Source organism: Trachypithecus francoisi, unplaced genomic scaffold, assembly GCF_009764315.1.
Source record: "Trachypithecus francoisi isolate TF-2019V2 unplaced genomic scaffold, Tfra_2.0 Lachesis_group3, whole genome shotgun sequence".
Classification (NCBI taxonomy): domain Eukaryota; kingdom Metazoa; phylum Chordata; class Mammalia; order Primates; family Cercopithecidae; genus Trachypithecus; species Trachypithecus francoisi.
The window spans coordinates 108,857,777-108,877,937 of NW_022681468.1; the positions used below are offsets into that span (position 1 = coordinate 108,857,777).

The window sequence follows — 20,161 nt, forward strand, 5'->3', positions numbered from 1 at the left end:
TACAATTACTTCAAAACATTAAGGTTAAAGTTTGAAAACATGTAACACTACCAATTTTCCCAAGTCAAACTGCCTGCATGGCATCAAATTAACAATGATACTCATAACTCAAGAGGCACAAAGGGATTCTCACAGAATTCTTTTTTTTTTTTTTTTTATACTTTTAAGTTCTAGGGTACATGTGCATAACGTGCAGGTTACATATGTATACTTGTGCCATGTTGGTGTGCTGCACCCATCAACTCGTCAGCACCCCTCAATTCATCATTTGTATCAGGTATAACTCCCAATGCAATCCCTCCCCCCTCCCCGATCTCATTGTTCAGTTCCCACCTATAAGTGAGAACATGCGGTGTTTGGTTTTCTGTTCTTGTGATAGTTTGCTAAGAATGATGGCTTCCAGCTGCATCCATGTCCCTACAAAGGACGCAAACTCATCCTTTTTTATGGCTGCATAATATCCCATGGTGTATATGTGCCACATTTTCTTAATCAGTCTGTCACAGATGGACATTTGTGTTGATTCCAAGTCTTTGCTATTGTGAATAGTGCCATAATAAACATACGTGTGCATGTGTCTTTATAGCAGCATGATTTATAACCCTTTGGGTATATACCCAGTAGTGGGATGGCTGGGTCATACGGTACATCTAGTTCTAGATCCTTGAGGAATCGCCATACTGTTTTCCATAATGGTTGAACTAGTTTACAATCCCACCAACAGTGTAAAAGTGTTCCTATTTCTCCACATCCTCTCCAGCACCTGTTGTTGCCTGACTTTTTAATGATTGCCATTCTAACTGGTGTGAGATGGTATCTCATTGTGGTTTTGATTTGCATTTCTCTGATGGCCAGTGATGATGAGCATTTTTTCATGTGTCTGTTGGCTGTATGAATGTCTTCTTTTGAGAAATGTCTGTTCATATCCTTTGCCCACTTTTTGATGGGGTTGTTTTTTTTTTTCTTAGAATTCTTAAAAAAAAAAAAAAAAGAATCAACCTTATTCATTAATCGGTTAGGCCGTAAAATGTACCTTTACATGAAGAGTCAGAAAGACTGAAAAAGACGAAAAACCATAAAAGGGTAATTTACTTTATCTGAATGTGTAACGGCACAGATGGGGTAGCTATGAAGAAACTGGAAGTCCTGCCTCCCTCCCTCTGCTACTATACCTTTTTGGGGCAATCAGTCCGGCATTCAAATGGTCAGGGAGGAAAAGGGATAAGGGGAGAAAAGGCAGAACAATTCCTTAACTGCTGCATTGTGGAATTATAAAACCACAAATCCAGAGACAGGGAGTAAGATCACTCTACCAGATATTTTAAAAATGATTAGCATGGTATAATAAACAAAAGCCTATGAATTGAATTCATAAAATGTGACTTTTGACTGTTCATAACATTCACAGTCAAACCTCCAACTTATTACTCCCTCTAACATTCCAGACAATACTTAACAGTTATTTGGAGTTTACTATGTGCTAGGAACTGTTTTTATTATTTTATGTATATCTCGTTTAATCCTCTCAAGAACCCTATGATGTTGGTGCTGTTGAAATCCCTATTTAAAAAACAAAAAAAAATGATACTCAAAAAGACTTAGTTACTTGCCCAAGTTCCCCTATCTGGTAAGCAGCTAAGTCGGTGTCTTTTGATCTAAAAAACAAAAACAATAACAACAACAACAACAAAAAACAAAAACTGTCAAAGTCCACCATATCCCTGAAAGCCTATAATTTTCTGAGCATTCATTAATTCTTATTACTTTCATTTAAGTATACATTTAAAATTCCATTTATTCAATCTTAACATATTATGCAGCTTTAATTGGCTAAAATCATGCTCTTGAAAAACTTTGCTTTTCCTTTGTGTCTTTTTACCTAGGAAGTTCTTAGCAGGATTAAAAATTCAAAATTAAATGCTTTAAGACTGTAAAGAAAATTCATTACCAATTATTAAAATTCTGACAAAAAGAATAGTAACGATGGCAACATAAACTCAAGTATAACAGCATATACATGTCAATCAAAACTACTTTCCTGTGCTTCCTTCCCTAAAGGTAAGTCATCATGTTCCAATAATTTTCATTTTGAAATGTTTCATCCTCTTATTTTCCATCCCAACTGTGGTTCTCATTGCTTGTCATACCTGGGTTATTTTTAACAGTTTACTACCCCTCTTCCTAATACATTTATTGAAATTCTCCTAAAACACCCAGTTCTCATCATATTACTTCTGTTTTAGTTTGTGTAATTGTCCCAGAGAGGAGTACTCAACCTAGCATTCGTGCTTCACATAATTTAACCCGAGCAGCCTAATTTCCCTAGAAAATATGCTGTTTGTAAACAGAATGGGCTTGGAGTCAGGTTGCCTGCAGCTGGAATCCCAGCTTTGTCATTTTATTACCTGTAAAAGCTTGGACTTGTTGCTAAATTTCCCTGGTTTCAACTCCCTAAGGGGCACTTACATCATCTACCAAACCAGATTAAATAATGCATATGAAAAGCATCTAAATAGCATGTGGCACACAGCAAAGTCTCAGTAACTGTTCTTACTCTACTCTTCGTAAAAGCAGAAGGTCTTTTGCTTCCCTCTGTTTGAAACAAATCATGTTCACTCCTGGAAACGAGCTTCTAGCTCGTATTGCTCCTTTTTATGAGTATATCCCGCCTACCTTTGTACTCTGCTTGTAATAATCCTATCTATTTCAGGAAATCAACTTAAATTCTATTTCTTCTGGGCCCATTTCTGACCATGACCACCTCAAGCCTCTTCTACTCTATTCCTAAGGAAGCTTCTTGCACCACTCTTTCGGGGCACTTAATTGTACCATTACTCAAATACTTCACTGGTATACAACTCTGTTACCAGCTAAACTCTTAAGTTTCTTCTTCAAACACTCTTTATGCCTAACATGAATCCCACAAAATATTTTGTTGAGTAAACACACTCCATCATTGTCACAAGTATTCATGTCAGGCAAAAAAAACCGTTATTCTGTTGAAAAGGGGAGAAAACTGATGAAGAACGTTTCACAGTGCAATATTCATAATTCATATAATGAAACAGTTAATTCAGCAACAATGACCAATAGCCCAAGGCAGTTATAAAACGCATACTTTTTTTCACTTCATTCTTTTTCTCCCTCCTCCTGAAAAAAATAGGGAGAAAATATAATTTATAATGATGAATTAGTCCAAAGAAGTTGTGAACTAGCAAACCTGAGTTAAGTCTGACCCATAGCCATATTTGATTGGCCAGTATCTATTACTTTTTTTAAAAATTAGTTGTTAGCATTCAAAAATTGGGGAATGTCACATAATTCCAGATTTCCTCTGTTGAAAAATAGGAAGATCTGACAATATTGGACTCATGTTCCTCAAATTAAAACCCATCCGCTAGGGCCCTATTAGGCAGAGCCTGTACTCTCCAATTCAAGACCACCTTTAATTTTAGTTATCTGACTGATCCTGTAAGTAATCTCTGGCCTTTTCAATTTGGGACCTTCACTAATAATTTCAAGAAAAGAAAAAAAATACACATAACATGTCTAGTTAAATAAAAATGCACATTAAACTTTGAACTAGTACCACACCGCAACACAGTGTTACACAAAGGTAAGACGAGCTCCTGCCACATTCTGCCTTTTTTTAGCTCACTGGAAAACTAACCACTCAGAATGGGTGAATTCTCTTTGCAATTGTATCAAATGGATCCCAGAAGAGAGCAAAATAGGATTTATGGTACACTCTAATTTTTTTTTTATTAACTGATCAAAAGAGGAATTACCTAACTTGGCATAGGTGCTTGAGATTAGTGTTTCCTGGCTGCATACAGTAACTCCCAGTTCTAAGCCTTTGGATCTCCAATTATCACATGGATAATAAACAGATATGAGGGATGGTAAGGGGCAGCAGTAACCTTTTTGCAGAGATGATTTAAAAAAAAAAAAATCCCGCCAGTCGTGGTGGCTCATGTCTGTAATCCCAGCACTTTGGGTTGCCGAGGTGGGCAGATCACAAGGTCAGGAGTTCGAGACCAGCCTGACCAACACGGTGAAACCTCGTCTCTACTAAAAATATAAAAATCAGCCGGGCATGGTGACGACTGCCTGTAATCCCAGCTACTCAGGAGACTGAGGCAGGAGAATCGCTTGAACCCAGGAGGCGGAGGTTGCAGTGAGCCAAGATCACGCCATTATAATCCAGCCTGGGCAACAGAGCGAGACTCCATCTCAAAAAAATCCAGCAAAGCTCATAAAGCCAACAGATCAGAAAGTATGACTTGATACAAAACACTTGGGATGATTGCTATTCACTCTGATAAAAGTATAGGGATTTTGGACTACTGTACTGACTGTGCTTTGTAGTTTCTTTGCACAGCAGTTTTTTGGGTTTTTCTGAGACGGAGTTTCGCTCTTGCTGCCCAGGCCAGACTGCAGTGGTGCAATCTCGGCTCACTGCAACCTCTACCTCCCAAGTTCAAGCAATTCTCCTACCTCAGCCTCCCATGTAGTTGGGAATACAGGCATGCACCACCATGCCCAGCTAATTTTTTATTTTTAGTAAAGACGGGGTTTCACCATGTTGGCCAGGCTGGTCTTGAACCCCTGATCTCAGGTGATCCACCTCCCTCGGCCTCCCAAAGTGCTGGGATTACAGGTGTAAGTCACCATGCCTGGCCTATACAGCAGTTTTTTCCAGATTTCTTCTGTTGAAAAATAGGAAGATCTGACAATACTGGACTCATGTCCCCCAAATTAAAACCCATCAGCTAAGGCCCTATTAGGCAGAACCTGTACTCTCCAATTCAAGACCACCTTCAATTTTAGCTACCTGACTGATCTTATAAGCAATCTTTGGCCTTTTCAATTTGGGAATCTTCACTATTAGTTTCAAGAGAAGAAAAAAATACACATACCTAGTTAATTAAGAATGCACATTAAACTTTGAACTAGTACCGCAGTATAAAGTGGTAAGATGAGCCCCTCCCACTTATAAGAAAACTTTATAAAAAACTTATGAGAAAAATTTCCTTATAGCAATATATCATCACTATATACTTATCCTATATTGCTATATAGTTATACTGGTAAAATAAATCTCACCAAGAGGTCACTGTATTGTGTGCATCTGAAGATATATTCCAGAAAACTTCTGATGGGCATTCCTATCTTAGGTGGCTACCAGCAACTCCACCAACCTCAGATTGAAAATACAGTATTCCCAGAATGTGAAACCTGTCAATAAGGAAGACTGACTTTTCATACCCAAATGTATCGCAGGGTTGACTGCAAGACTTAAGAACCCACAAATTCTGGTGTCTGCAGGAGTGGCAGGAGGGGGATCCTGGAACCAATACCTGCAGATACTGAGGGATGACTGATGTATGTTCATCACCCAGTGAAGGGAAAGGATTAGAAAGGTAGTACATCCCATCCAAATGTATCCCCAGACATGATTTATATGGAGTTATAGCCATGACGTGATAAATGATAGTAACGCTTTTGGTACAATCCCATCTCCACTTAGCACACCAAGCTAAACATATCTGTGGTGTCTTAATTATGAAATTACTCAACAACTGAATCTGAACGGTATCTGTATTACTGAAGCTGACAGCTTCAATCTGCCTACTATGTTTTCTTTCCTTGCGCTTTTAGGTAACAGAAAATCTATTTCTTGCAGGAAGACCATTTCATTTGCTTGGGTAGGCCTGACCCCTCCCATCCCAGGGCCAGCCCTGTCTCGGGGTGAATACCTGAGCCAAGTCTGGGCATGTGACAAGCTGAGCCTTTCACTTTTATATCTGCAATCCATCTAGAGTTGATTTTTTTGGTATGGAATGAAGAGTTAAGATTAATGCTTTTTTCCATATGGATATCTAATTAACTCCAAACCATTTATTAAAATGATCATCTTTTCCCTACAGTCTCATCTTTGCCCACACATTAGGCCTCATACATGTATGGGTCTTTTCCTAGGCTCTCTATTCTATTCTACTGGTTTATTTCTCTATCCTGTTCTAAATTACTACAGTTTTTTTCGGTATCTAGCATCAGTTTCAATCTTCCTCATGACTGTGTTGGCTATTCTTGGCTCTTCGCATTTCCACACAAATTTTAGATTCAGTTTGTCAATTTCTACTTAAAAAATAAAAACCAATAGGATTTTTATTGGAACTGTGTTGAGTCTACAGATGTGCAACTACTACTGTATATCTCTCAGTTTATTTAGTTCTCCTTTAGGTTCGTAATAATGTTTTATAGTGTTCTGTGACGAGGTCTTGCATATCTTTTAGATACTCCTAGGTATTTGTTTAAAATCTACTATAAAGGGTGTATCATATTTTTAAATCTCATTTTCTGTCTGTCTGTTACCAGCCTCCAAGGTGGCCTGTACCAATTCCCTGAGCCCCCTGGTAGTCAGGCCTCATGCAGTTCCTTCCCACATTTTATCAGCGTTGGTCTGGGAGATCAACAGAATACCACGGAAGTAATGGCATGTCTTCCAAGTCTAGGTCATAAGAGACACTGTGGTTTCTGCTTTGCTTTCTCCTTGGTAACTCACTCTGGCGAGGCTGAGAGCCATGTCATAGAGAAAGGCTCATGTGATGAGTAGCTGAGGTCTCTGGCCAACAGCTATATGAGTGAACCAGGAAGCGGATTTTCTCTAGCCCTGATAAAATCTTTGAATGACTGCAGCCTTGGCTGATACGTGAACTGCAACCTCATGAAACACCCTGGGCCAAAACTATAGCTGAGGCCCTTCCATATTCCCAACAGAAACTGTGTGAGATAATATTTGTTGTTTAAGCCAGTCAATTTTGGGTTAGTTTCTTACGCAATTGATGGCACAGTTTCTGGTATATATGTCTCCCTGCTTCTCGCCCCGCTATAGTTTATTTTCAACACAGCAGCCAGTGATCTTATTAAAATCTAAACCAATCACACTGCTTGCTTACTCAAAATTTTCCAGTAGCTTCCCAACTTACAAAGCGTTAAAAGCCATATTCTTTACCATGACTTAAAGGCCCTTCATGATCCGGTCCCCCCTTACATGACTTCCTCTTTTACTCCTCTTCCTATCATACACACTGGCGGGTATGACAGGTATTTTCCTGCCTGAGTCCTCTGTACTTGCTATTCCTTCTATTTTCCAGAAATCCTCATGACTAGGTTCTTCACCTCCTTCCAGTCTCTGCTCAAATGTTACCTTTTTCAAGGAGGACTTCCCTTGCCACCTATTTAAAATTGTCCCCAGCATCAATTCCAGTTTTATTTTTCTTCAACGCCCTTATCCTAATTTTAATTTCCTGTTGTATTGTGTCTCCCCTGTGCTAAAATGTTACCTCAAGGGCAGGGATTTTGTCCATTTTGTTCCCTGATGCTTTGAAAAATGCTTGGTAAATGGTAGGCATTCAATATTGATTGAATGTATGAATGAAACTGCACTGCCACCTTACCTGCACACCACCACTAGCAGCCAAGGATGTATCCCAAGGTAAAAAACTAGAAGGCTCCTTTTAAAGAAATGGAATTTGCTGTTTAAGAAGAGAGCTAGATCTCTCAGCAAGGTGCGCCACATATGACTATATAGTTTGTGCACTGAACAAAGATGTCTGCAGGCGCAGCGGCTCACGCCTGCAATCCCAGCACTTTAGGAAGCTGAGACAGGCAGATGACTTGAGGTCAGGAGTTCGAGATCAGCCTGGCCAACATGGTGAAATCCTGTCTCTACTAAAAATACAAAAATTGGCCAGGCATGGTGGCAGGCGTCTGCAATCCCAGCTACTCAGGAGGCTAAGGCAGAAGTGCTTGAACCCAGGAGGCAGAGGTTGCAGTGAGCCACGATCGCACCACTGCATTCCAGCCTGGGCGACAGAGCAAGACTCCAAAAAAAAAGAAAAAAAACAAAAAAACAAGTATGCCTGGCCTCATGCTCCAAGCTTTTGGGCATCTTTTCCATTCGGCCTACTCAGAAAGAGGTTCATTTAGCAATGTGACTAATTTAGCATACCCAATGGTAATTTTATTAGTAAAATTAAGTTGCAGTGAATTTCATGTTCTCAAACTGACCTAGGTTCCATATCGCATACCTTAAAGAGCAAGGCATAGTTTTTACCAGCACAAGGCCACCTAATATTCCTATTTGCAAAAAGAGGAAAACCGTTCAAATTTTCCCACTGGCTTCCACATTCATGGACACTCATTCTCTTTTCTTCTCAAGATTACCACAGATCAATCTATCGATGCCTTTTTATTCGTCTTTGCCCTTAAAGCTTTTAATTCAATCATGTAGACTTTGTGCTTCACACCCCTGCCCAAAACCTTTTAAAAAATCTCGGCCGGGCGCGGTGGCTCAAGCCTGTAATCCCAGCACTTTGGGAGGCCGAGACGGGCGGATCACGAGGTCAGGAGATCGAGACCATCCTGGCTAACACGGTGAAACCCCGTCTCTACTAAAAATACGAAAAACTAGCCGGGCGAGGTGGCGGGCGCCTGTGGTCCCAGCTACTCGGGAGGCTGAGGCAGGAGAATGGCGTAAACCCGGGAGGCGGAGCTTGCAGTGAGCTGAGATCCGGCCACTGCACTCCAGACCGGGCGACAGAGCAAGACTCCGTCTCAAAAAAAAAAAAAAAAAAAAAAAATCTCTTCTCCCCCTAAGGCAAATCTTCAATTGTAAATGAATGTCCTTCCCTAATTTTAAAGTTTAATATATGGTCATTCTCTAAATTTGTATCTTTTCTGCTCATGAAACTCTGCACATTTTTTACAGAAGAAAACTTGCTTTACTATTTATTGAGTACTTTATGTGCCAAGCACTTATAAATACCAACCACTTTAATCCTCATAATAGTCCTATGAAGTAGGTACTATTACCACTCTCATTTTACAGACAAGTAAACTGTTCAAGGACACACAGCTAGTAAGTGAGGAGCTGGGATTCAACCCAAGCAGTTGGCTGGAGTCCACACTCTAAATCAGTAGTTCCCAAAGCGTATCTGTGGACTCCTGGGGATTCCTGAGAGCCTTTCAGAGGTCCCTCCCCCTCCTCCCTGCCCTCCCAACTCCCTCTTCTCCCCCCCTTTCCACTCTCTCCTCTCCTCTCTTCGACAGAGTTTTGCTCTTACTGCCCAGGCTGGAGTGCAGTGGCAGAATCTCGGCTCACTGCAACCTCCGCCTCCCAGGTTCAAGTGATTTCCCTGACTCAGCCTCCTGAGTAGCTGGGATTTACGGGTGCCTACCACCACTATTTTTTGTGTTTTTAGTAGAGACAGGGTTTCACCATGTTGGCCAGACTGGTCTTGAACTCCTGACCTAGGTGACCCACCCACCTCGGTCTCCCAAAGTGCTGGGATTACAGGGATGAACCACTGCGCCCAGTCCCTATTTTCATAATAACAATAACTTGTTATTCATCTTATTCACTGTGTTGACATTTGCACTGGCAGTGTAAACGCAACGAAGGGTAAAACAGCTAGAGCTTTAACATGCCATCAAGGCAGTGGCACCAAACCATACTATAAGAGTATAGTTGTCATTATATGACAAGAGGATGTCATATAATATGGTGATGTCATTAGGTAATGACTACCTAATAGTAGTCATTATATTCATCACCATACTCTCACAGTTAAAAAACAAAAAAACCAGTTTTACTTGTGAGTATTCTTGATGAAACAAATTTTTTAAATTAAATCTATTGTTTTTTTTTTTTTTGAGATGGAATTTTGCGCTTGTTGCACAGGCTGGAGTGCGGTGGCGTAATCTTGGCTCACTGCAACCTTTGCCTCCTGGGTTCAAGTGATTCTCCTACCTCAGCCTCCTGAGTAGCTGAGATTACTGGTATCCGCTACCATGCCTGGCTGATTTTTTTTGTATTTTTAGTAGAGATGGGGTTTCACCATGTTGGTCAGGCTGGTCTCGAACTCCAGACCTCAGGTGATCCACCTGCCTTGGCCTCCCAAAATGCTGGGATTATAGGTGTGAGCCACTGTGCCAGGATCTTTTATTAAATCTTGATTCTGATTACACTTCATTGTATTTTTCCTCTTTCAACTATTTTGAGATACGTCACCCCAGAGTAAAGCCTTCCTCATTCTAGTTTCTCATCCACATACTGGAAACTAAAGCCTCTATCCTCAGAGAGGTTTGGGGCACATAGTTCCTAATCAGTCTCCCTTTTCAGGAAAAAGTGTTACTGAGGAAAAAGATACCTACACAAATTCAGAGGAAAAAACTTACTTGTAATAATCAACACTGTCCTTCAACATGAATTAAAATATGAATAATGAACAAATAATAAGTTTCTAAGCACAAAGAGCACATGAAAGCAAAAAAACAAATTTAACACACAGAACAATTATTTGTTTTTTCCAGAGTTATATTCCCAGCACTCTAGATTAGGGCTGGCAAATTTTTTCTCTAAAGCACCACATAGCAAATATTCTAGGCTTTGTGGGCCATACAGTCTGTCACAACTGCTCAATTCTGCCTTTATAGCAAAAAAGAAGCCATAGACAACAAGTAAATGAATAGGAATGGCTGTGTTTCAATAAAACTTTTATTTACAATAAGGGGTGACTGGAATGGAGTTGGTGAGTGCGCCACAGTTGGCCAATTCCTGCTCTAGATTAACGCCAGGCACATAGGAGGTACTCAAATACATGCTGGATGAATAAATGATTTCACGACTATTTTGGTTAGAAATATTATCAGGAAAGACATAGCAAAATTCCATGACTATAAGCAAGTATTACTTTCTTTTGTCATAGCTCTTTGTTCAAGGATATCTTGATACCTATCACTTTGCTAGCTATTAAACACTGTAAAAGACATTTAGGACACACAGTTCTGCTCTCATTAATGTAGGTACAAGAACAGAAATATTAATGTCTGATTTTCTGCACAAACATCACATCTAACTCCAAAATTACAACTTCATTAGCCACAAAACCACCAAATGCTAAGAAGTACCAAAACCACAAAGTTTTAGAATATACCACTCTCACTTCATAGAGGTATACAAAAATGAATGCCAGAAATGATTGCAAGGTATTTCAGAAACTGATTTTCTTTCAGTTAAAATGTAACACACCTTGTGGGGATGACTAACAAATGCATCATGAAAGGAAGTATAACTATAAATCACTGCAAAACAACTGCTATATATACAGGGACAACTTGATGTGTAGTAGAAAGAAAAAAGAACTGACTCATCTTCAAATTGGTTGTAAATATAAACTTCCTACTTAGATAAATGGCTAGCCTAAAGTACTTCATTTAAGATAGGTATGATGCCTGTCCTTTCTAACTCATAGGACTTTGAGGGGGTCAGCTGGGAGGTGATTGCGAAAATACTTTAACCCGTAAGTTGCAATATAAAGCTCAGTTCAGAATTGGGTGGCTTATTTAAGTCACATATCTGCAGTTCATCATGAGAGGGAGAGTTGCAAACTGTCAGGTATTTAATAATAGCTGCAGTCATAAATCCAAGACTCCTTATTTACCCATAACTCACAAAGGACAGGTTCATAAAAGTTCTCCTTGCCACAGAGACACTAATCACCTGTTAGGAGATCTGTGAGTAGGCCTCACTTCCACCTGAGATGATACCGTTTTTTATTAAAAGCGTGATGGAACGGTTTCTAATATCCTCCTCTCAAAAGTTTATAAAATGATGTATCAATTATTCTGGATAACTGGCAACAAAAATTTACTACGTGCTTATGCTCCGTATTTATAACTGTAAAGGAGGGATAAAAGCAAGTATGTGTTCTACCAGGGGAGACTTCTGTGTGCCTAGAATATAGGATAGTGGGAAATGATCTTAGAATAAGGCCACATCACAAAATCTGTGTTTCCATGCTAAGGAGTCGGAACTTAAACCCACAGGCAACAGGGAATCCCACCATCTTAGGATGAAAAGGGGAGCTTTTCAGAACAAGTGCTATTCACTAAATACTACTGTTTTTATATACTTTGAATTGCTCTGAAAATAATTCAAGGTAACTTTAAAAATGCATGCTGTATGGTATCAAAAGTAAGCAAAAATAGTCAATCCAAGGAAAAATCGTTAAAAAAAAAGTTAGAAATACTGTCAATAAATAAAATGTATGCCCATAAAGGCCTATTTGCTAATTAGAAGCCATTCATTTGACTCTATTCTTTCAAGTAGCTAATGCAAAGAAGTACAATGAAATCTTACCCCCAGTAACGTAAGAGGATTTCATCTATAGTTTACAAGTAAAACACAGCGTGATAAGGTCAATAATATCTGTAAAGTAAAATGTAAGTTTCCGGGATGGATGGATGGATAGATGGATGGACTGATTTGAGACAGGGTCTCACTCTGTCACCCAGGCTGGAGTGCAGTGGCGCGACCTCAGCTCACTGCCAGCTCTACCTCCCAGGATCAAGCGATTCTCCTGCCTCAGCCTCCCAAGTAGCTGGGATTACATTTGCGCACCACCATACCCGGCTGATTTTTGTATTTTTACAAGAGATGGGGTTTCACCATGTTGGCCAGGCTGGTCTTGAACTCCTGATCTCAAATGATCCACTCGCCTCGGCCTCCCAAAGTGCTGGGATTATAAGGTGTGAGCCACCCATCCAGCCTCTGGGTTTTTAGTTCTAATATAAATCAATAGTCTCATGGCCACCTTCAGTTAACAGCCAGTCTTCATGGAGCCAGAGTTAAAAATAAAATCCGGCCAGGGGTGGTGGCTCACGTGTGTAATCCCAACATTCTGGGAGGCCAAGGCAAGAGGATTGCTTGAGGCCAGGAGTTCAAGACCAGCCTGGGCAACAAAGTGAGATCCCCATCTCTACAAAAACTAAAAAAATTATCTGGATGTGGCAGTGCACACCTGTGGTCCCAGCTACTCAGGAGGCTATGTATGGTGGGAGTACCGCTTGAGCCTAGGAAATTGAGGCTGCAGTGAGCTGAGATCATACAACTGCATCCCTGCATGGGCGACACAGCAAGACTCGTCTCTTAAAAAAACAATAATAATAATGAACTTATCATCCAGGCTTATCATTTAGGCAATCCTTCATAAAGTTTATTTCTAAGTGTGTGCTTTTGTTCTATCAAAGATTGCTGAGGCAGAGGAAAAGGGCAGAGAGAAAGCACACTGAGAAGGCAGAATGGGTTACAAATTTCTGCTTCAAACAGAATAGTTCGTTTTTGGTCTTTTCACATACCTGGTTTCTGTAAAAGATTTCAATTAAATAAAGGGGTTCAAACAGCTAAAAAATTTGGACACTCTTAAGTTCTTGATTAACAGCAAATTCAACAATGGTCAACAGTAAGCCAATCTGAGGTAGGGTTGATATATTATACCATGAACACTTTAGAGCATATCTAGGCCACTAGTTGTAAGAGTTAAATTTCAGTTAGGCAGCCACCCCACTTTGAATTGAAATGTTTTGAGTGAATATCCATAAGTCACCAATTAACTCTACTAAATTCTCCAAATTTTTTCCCTAAATTAAAAAAATCAGGTCAGAAAAACTATATAATTAGGTATATATTATAGTAAGTGCTCACTGAAAACGTCTACTCATTATTATGTACTAGGCCCTGGGCTAAGCACTTTATATAGATTATCTGACTTAGGCCTCAGCAAATCTGTATAAGGGAGGTGACATTCTCACACATGTTCCTTTGTAATCAGTTAAAGAAACTGAAGTTACACATGCCATTCACTGCCTCCCTGCTAAAATTCCCTTCTAAGACAATCTGTATACCTATAAATCAGCTCTTGCTGCCCTTTTAGTACCATGGGATAATAAACCCTCCAGACAAGCTAATTAGACCTGGATGAACAACACCAACCCAATGAACCTGTCTAAAGTCATGAGTGCAGGTGGGGAGGAGACAGAATAGCACACACATAAAAAGTACCAAGGCTACATACTTGCAATTCAATTACATACGATTTTCCAAAGATTTTCAAAATAATCCTTTTTTCTTTCCTTAGTTAGAATTGATTTCTATTTCCATGTGTTCTGGTCCCTGATTAGAATCCAGTAAACAGTGATTTATTTTAGAACATAACATTAACACCTTGTTCCTATCCTTTGGTATCTCCCCTAACACCTACACTATTTCTAAGCACAAAGTAAAAGTGATTATCAGTGCTGAAATCTAAACTACTTTTAACCTTTAGTGGAATCATCTCAAACAGATAAATTTATCTCACAATAAAACTACTAACTGAAACCTAGTCCTTCCTGACTCTAAATTAATGTACCACCCATCACATTGCTCGTCTTCAAAGATGCGTCTAGATAAGAAATCTACTAGCATTTAAATGTAAAAATTAGTTTTCATTTCCATATCGCATATAAACAGATGGCTCACTTTAATCTAAGAAGCAGTCACTGACAGACTTCAATACTTGCAACACTGCTTGACTCACCTGTCAATATCTTTATTCAAAAATAACTGCAAGGCTGGGTGAGGGGGCTCACACCTGTAATCCCAGCACTTGGGAGGCCAAGGCAGGTGGATCACCTGTCAGTTCGAAACCAGACTGACCAACATGGTAAAATCCTGTCTCTACTAAAAGTGCAAAATCAGTTGGGCATGGTGGTGCATGCCTGTAATCCCAGCTACTTGGGCATGAGAATCGTGCTACTGCACTCCAGCCTCGGCAACAAACAAGAGTGAAACTCCATCTCAAAAATAAAAATGAAAAATAAAAATAACTACATTTTATAAATTGTTTAAAAATCACTTTATGGCCAGGTGCAGTGGCTCACGCTTGTAATCCCATCACTTTGGGAGGCCGAGACGGGCAGATCATGAGGTCAGGAGATCGAGACCATCCCAGCTAACATGGTAAAACCCTATCTCTACTAAAAAATACAAAAAATTAGTTTGGTGTGGTGGCGGGCGCCTGTAGTCCCAGCTACTTGGGAGGCTGAGGCAGGAGAATGGCTTGAACCCAGGAGGCAGAGCTTGCAGTGAGCCAAGATTGCGCCACTACACTCCAACCTGGGCCACAGAGCGAGACTCCATCTCAAAAAAAAAAAAAAAAAAAAAAAAATCACGTTATATAAAACCCAGAGAAAATACACCTAACCTTCAACAAGATTCTTAAAGAAATATTTTTTGCTTCCTCTTCTCCTCTTGGTGGAGTTCTATCTGATGCAAGAGCCAATCTTTCATGTTCCAGACAAAGAGAATTGTGTCATCAATAAATGTCATGTTTAATGCAAATACATTACCTAGTAAAACCAACTATCTAGAACAGTGTTGTCCAATACAGCAGCCATCACCCACATGTAGCTACTAAGAATGTGAAATGGGGCTAATGCATACAGCAGACTGAGACAGGAAGGCAGGGAGTAAAGATTTTTTTTCTTTTTTCTTTTTTTTGAGATGGAGTCTTTCCCTGTCGCCCAGGCTGGAGCGCAATGGTGCAATCTCAGCTCAGTGCAACCTCTGCCTCCCGGGTTCAAGCGATTCTCCTGCCTCAAGCCTCCCGAGTAGCTTTGATGACAGGCGCCTGCCACCAAGGCCGGCTAATTTTTTGTATCTTTAGTAGAGATGGAGGTTTCATCATGTTGGCCAGGCTGGTCTTGAACTCCTGACCCCGTGATCCACCCGCCTCAGCCTCTCAAAGTGCTGTGATTACAGGGTGAGCCACCACGCCAGGCCAGGAGTAAAGATTTCTATTCTACTCTTCTGTAGATGTTTCTCATGATACCTTAATAGAAAATACCCTACTTTGTGATGTTCAAATTCTTAATCCTAAAGCCTTAAAATCTATTACTTTGAGCATTTATAATATGCTACCTAATATTCCTCCTCTCAAAGAACAAACAGGTTTAATAATGATAATAATTTGCAAGCACTGATGATTCAATCAACCTCACAATATCCCACCAGGTAGCAAATTACCGTATCTATTTTACAGATTATACAACTGAGGCCCAGAAAAGTTTAAGTAATTTGCTTAGTATCACAGAGATGTCAGAAGGGACACCTAGGATCTGAACTCAGGCAGCCAGACTCTATAGCCTGCATACATGACCATGTTACATGGCCTTACATAGCCCAAAATCTTCGTTTTAATACACTGCATTATACAACAGTAAAAGAAGCTCAAATACCTTTACAAATCTAAGCAAAACCAAATTATAGAATTGGCTACAGGATCAATGAGAAGCCTACACTATTGTGGTAAGGTAAAGGGTAGAGCAAGGCAGAGGGAATAAAGTAGACGAGTTTTATATATGGTGCTCACATATTCCTACATGTACTTTCTATCTCAGTAAAGTTAATTAGCTTCTAACTTTACCCCCTTGAGAGAAGAGTAATATAGAACAGAACACAGAGAATCATCTCAGAGAGATAAAAAGAAATTTGGGACCAATTTACTATCATACAATTTCCCCCTAAACCCTCTACAGTGATAAAAGCAACTCTCTACCCTATTGTGTGTTCTCTCCTAATCTCATTTTAAAAATCAAAGTTTCATTAGAATGTTCCAAAGGCTTCTCTCACCTTGAATTTTCCTTATTTTTGACACTAATCAAAAAAGAGGAGGGAAGGGTGTTGAAGTACTGTTCACAGAATAGCAGCACCAAATTAAACGTGGCTTTTCAAGGGAAATGCCAAATGGCTGTAAATGAAGAATTAAATTTCATATTACAGACCCTAAAACTGCATTAAAGTGAGGCTTGTCATCATTAAACAAGATTATAAATATTTCTTCTCTAGAACTACTGAAAGATTAGGAACTAGATAACCTCTGGAGATTTATACAGTGGGCTATATATCTACTGACCAATATAGAAAAGAAAATAATGGGGCAAAGTGAAACCTTTGGGATTTTCACTAGTTTTGAATGCAGCAACGTGTGTCTCTCCATTTCTACCATGTATCCTTTGACCACCTTCATTAAGAATATCCATATTCAGACGCGCAAGGTGGCTTGCACTGGTAATCTCAGCACTTTGGGAGGCCAAGGCAGGCAGATCACTGGAGGTCAGGAATTTGAGACCAGACTGGCCAACATGGTGAAACTCCACCTCTTTGTAAAGATACAAAAATTAGCCGTGCATGGTGGCACATGCCTTTAGTCCCAGCTGCTCGGGAGGCTGAGACAGGAGAATTACTTGAACTTGGGAGGCAGAGGATGCAGTGGGCAGAAATGGTGCCACTGCTTCCAGCCTGGGTGACAGAGTGAGACTCCTCAAAAAAAAAAAAAGAAAAAAGGATATCCATATTCAATGTGTATTCTTCACATTTTCTAAATGTTTTCTCATTCACTGATTCTAAAGATAGTCCATTTTGATTTTCCTTCAGTCAACACATTTGTGTTATGAAAGAGAAAGTAATTTCATTTTAGTGCATACAAATGCGTAACATTCCTTCTACTCCATGCTTCAGTGAACAGTTAACAAGATTTTATAAGTCTCTGTCTACATGCTCATCATTTTGCTCACTACAATGCTTTATATTTTAATCACTCCATCTATACAAACAATGCATTCTTCTAAAGAGAGAGAAAAAAATATCCAATTCAGAGTCTCACTCCTAAATCCATAAAGAAAAAGTGGGGGGAGGAGGATAGAAAAAAAACAGACACCACCCCACCACGGATTCTTAAGGAATAACTTTAACACCTTAAAGGAAGGAAAAGGAGAAATTTTTCTTCAATGGCATTTCTATTTTTCAAAGTACTTTAAAAAATAAAATTGGCAAATTTAAAAAACTTTCAACTGCATTTAGGGAACCAGGGTGCTTGTATTTTGATACACTCTTTGATTAAATAAAGCAATTTAAAAAAATATTAGTTTCCAAAATTATTATAATTTATTATTTCCAGAAGCAATTTTCTATATTAATATCAAACATCATAATCCCAAGCAATTTTTTTACGGTTGTTTGGTCAAAATATTAACTTTAAATGGCTGAAATCAACTGCAAAATAAACAGCAATCTAAAGAATTACAATCTTTTGCTTCACAATAATAAAATTAGTAATGCAGATTCTAATGCTTATAATAATTCTGATAAAAGATGCGTGGTCACTAACAACATTAGTTATAAATGTTATTGCACAAAATATTATATAAATAAAAGTCTACCACCCACTCCACCCTCAGTATCCTACCCACCAGAAAAAATACACCCTAAAAATGTCTCATCATGATGACTTAGGTCTATCTTCAAGCATTTTAAATTAAAAAAAAAAAAAAATTAAGTTACTATGCCCAATTACATGGTTACAGGCTTAAGTCTCTACTCACACAGTTGAGGTTGATGAGCAAACAGCTGTCCTGTATCTTGAGACAGACATTAGCTTTCTGCCTTCCCTATCCTCATAAGCAGCTACTTAAAAGTTTTGAGTTTTATGCAAGAAAACATTTTAAAGCCTTCAGTGTTTTACTGCAGCAGACTTCAGATTCATTCCTGTAACACATTTAACATGAAACAGAGTTGAGACATATAAAATTTATGTACCACATTTTAATCATCTAAAATTTTAAGAAGTGCTTTCGCCATTATAGCTAGGTTAAAAGGGTGGCTAAAGGAAAAGTGAAAAACAAAAACATTCCAATTCGTATTTGACGTTATTAATACGCATATAACTAATTCATAGATTTTTCTATACCTGGCCACAGACTAGGTGGAGTAAGGATTACTTTATATAATCATTTTGTCCAAAGTAAGCAAAAGTAGGTATTTTTCTGTTTTCCTTAAGTCTAGCTAATTTCTTTAGAATAAACAGCTACCAACTAAAGAACACTTTTACAAACAGATAGTCAATGGAATGCCTTTAGAGTCCCAAGTACACATATCATAGCACCAGACTAGGGAGAATGAGATTGTTTTGTGACAGCAGGAGGAGACATGTTGTAACTCGTAAGAGTTGTATGAAAGGTATTCTATCACAAAAAGTTAAAATATTTGTTTAAGAGTCTAACTTTGCTTCAGTAGAACTGACTAAAACTTTCTGATTTCACTGTAGGCTTAACTGAGTCTGCAGTATAACGGCTAAAACATAAACTGTACCAATCTTGGGCTATAAAACAGAAGCATGCTTTCTGTATAATAATAATTAACATTTTATAGGTGTTTAGAATATAACAGACACCACTGAGAGTTTTACATGCACACTTAATCTTCATTCCATCCTTAAAAGTCAGGTGCTACTATTACCAACCCTTTACAGATGACAAAACTGGTTCGGAGATGTTAGGAACGAGTTCAAGATCACAGAGCTAGTTAAGTGGCAGAGCTAGGACCTGAAGCCAGATCTATTTGTCTCCAAAACCTGATGCTCTTGAGCATAAAGCTAGATTACAGGCAAACAGTGATGCTTTGTACTAATAGATCAAACTGTATCTGGAATTAGTATACTGATTTGGATACCATACGTTAAGTGTGATACTGATGAATGAGTGCTATCAGAAAACCAACAGGATGGTTATAACTTCAGGAAAGTCATCTCTTACAAGAAGTGACTGTATGAAATTAAAGCAAGTAACCTAGCAAAAAGACAAAAAAGAACACATTTTGAAGGGCAGTTAGAGAGACACAAAAAAAGCAGGCTCATCTCGTGTGGTACAGAGTACAGAACTTGAAACAGTGTATAGAAGTCTCAGGAGACATTCTTGTTCAACACAAAGCACTTTATAAAGCTAAGGAATCCAAGAGCTCAAAGCAGTTCCTACTATAGTACTGAGCTCCTGCAATTAAATACCTAAACCCGGTTAAATATCTAAACCCAATTAAATATCTGAATTATTACCATCATAGTAATAACCTGATTCAGACAAAGTCACCAAAGAATGTTAAAACTCTTTGTGAATGAGAAAGTTTGATGAGGACTGGTATACACTGAGTCTAATAGTGTCTTCCCACAAATTATGTATTACAAAAGGAAAAATATTAACTTAAGTAGAGGAACCTGGCAGGTATCACATTAACCTAAAGATCTAGTAAGTATCACTGATAAGGGAACAAGTGGACATGTGCCTCCTAATGTGATGCACTGAAAAGCACACAAGTGTAACATTCCTGCCAAAACTACATTCCTAAATTTTATCATGAGAACACATCAGATACACCCAAATTGAGGGAGATTCTACAAATAAATGGTCTGTCACTCTCTTCAGAAATGTCAATGTCATTAAA

General features: G+C 38.9%; 1 protein-coding gene across 7 annotated transcripts in view; it reads right to left on the reverse strand.

Annotated features, from left to right (window-relative positions):
- ZFAND6 (zinc finger AN1-type containing 6) overlaps positions 1-20,161 on the reverse strand; it is an 82,545-nt gene that overhangs the window by 22,275 nt on the left and 40,109 nt on the right. For 3 of the 7 annotated variants that reach the window (XM_033189234.1, XM_033189235.1, XM_033189236.1), the window contains exon 2: positions 18,271-18,433. The exons of 3 other annotated variants lie outside the window; for them this stretch is intronic. The gene's annotated coding sequence lies outside the window, so the exon portion shown is untranslated. Of the gene's footprint in view, positions 1-5,106; positions 5,239-18,270; positions 18,434-20,161 lie in introns of all 7 variants that reach the window. One more of the 7 variants, XM_033189237.1, reaches the window with a different exon arrangement.